The sequence below is a fragment of the Apium graveolens genome, chromosome 1, assembly GCF_009905375.1.
Source record: "Apium graveolens cultivar Ventura chromosome 1, ASM990537v1, whole genome shotgun sequence".
In the NCBI taxonomy this organism is placed as follows: Eukaryota; Viridiplantae; Streptophyta; class Magnoliopsida; order Apiales; family Apiaceae; genus Apium; species Apium graveolens.
In genome coordinates, this window is record NC_133647.1 from 106,581,305 (window position 1) to 106,582,212 (window position 908).

The 908-nt window shown below is 42.1% G+C and overlaps 1 non-coding gene across 1 annotated transcript; it reads right to left on the reverse strand.

The window, feature by feature from the left end:
- Positions 1-411: 411 nt before the first annotated feature.
- LOC141681860 (small nucleolar RNA R71) lies at positions 412-518 on the reverse strand. Its single transcript, XR_012559285.1, has one exon. It is a non-coding gene; the product is annotated as a small nucleolar RNA R71 (small nucleolar RNA).
- Between the last annotated feature and the right edge of the window lie 390 nt (positions 519-908).

A 908-nucleotide genomic window follows, 5' to 3' on the forward strand; every position in this document is an offset into this window, starting at 1 on the left:
GTGTTTCATGTACTCATTACTATGGGAGATCTAGTAGCACCAACGAAAGCATTGATGGATTTTTCTGAACCAAAGAACAACGACATTCAATCTAGCATTGTCAGGCCAGTGATCGCAGCTAATACCTTTAAGATCAAACTTGGCATAATTTAGATGGTACAAAATTCAGTCCAATTTGGGGGTTCGCCAACGGAAGATCCAAATATGCACATTAGGGATTTCATCGAGATCTGCAACACCTTCAAGTTCAACAATATTTCTGAAGATGCTATAAAACTGAGGCTTTTCTCATTCTCTCTGAGGGATAAAGCTAAGTGTTGGTTACATTCTCTACCAGCAGGTTCTATCACTACTTGGGAGGATCTTGCTCAGAAGTTTCTTACTAAATTCTTCCCTATGGCGAAGACAGCTGCACCCAGAAATGCTCTTACTCAATTTGCGTAGCAATCGGGAGAATCTTTATGTGAAGTTTCGGAGCGCTACAAGGAGATGCTTAGGAAGTGTCCTCATCATGGCATGCCTAATTGAATGATCATCAATTATTTTTATAATGGGTTGGGAGCACAGTCTAGACCCATGCTTGATGCAGCATCAGGTGGAGCATTATGGGCAAAGAGCTATGAGGAAGCTTATGGTCTAATTGAACTGATGGCTGCTAATGAATATCAGTATCCAGCCCAGAGATTTCCATAGGGGAAGGTAGCAGGAGTTCTGGAAGTGGATACAGCCACGACTATCACTGCTCAACTAAAGGCGTTGTCTATGAAGATCGATTCTCTGGCTAACTATGGTGTTAATCTAGATAACCAGTATTTGTGAGCTGTGTGCAGGTTCGCATGCGACGGAGTAATGCGCTATCATCCTGACATCTAGTGAATCAGATATCTAGTGAATCAACTCAGTTTGTG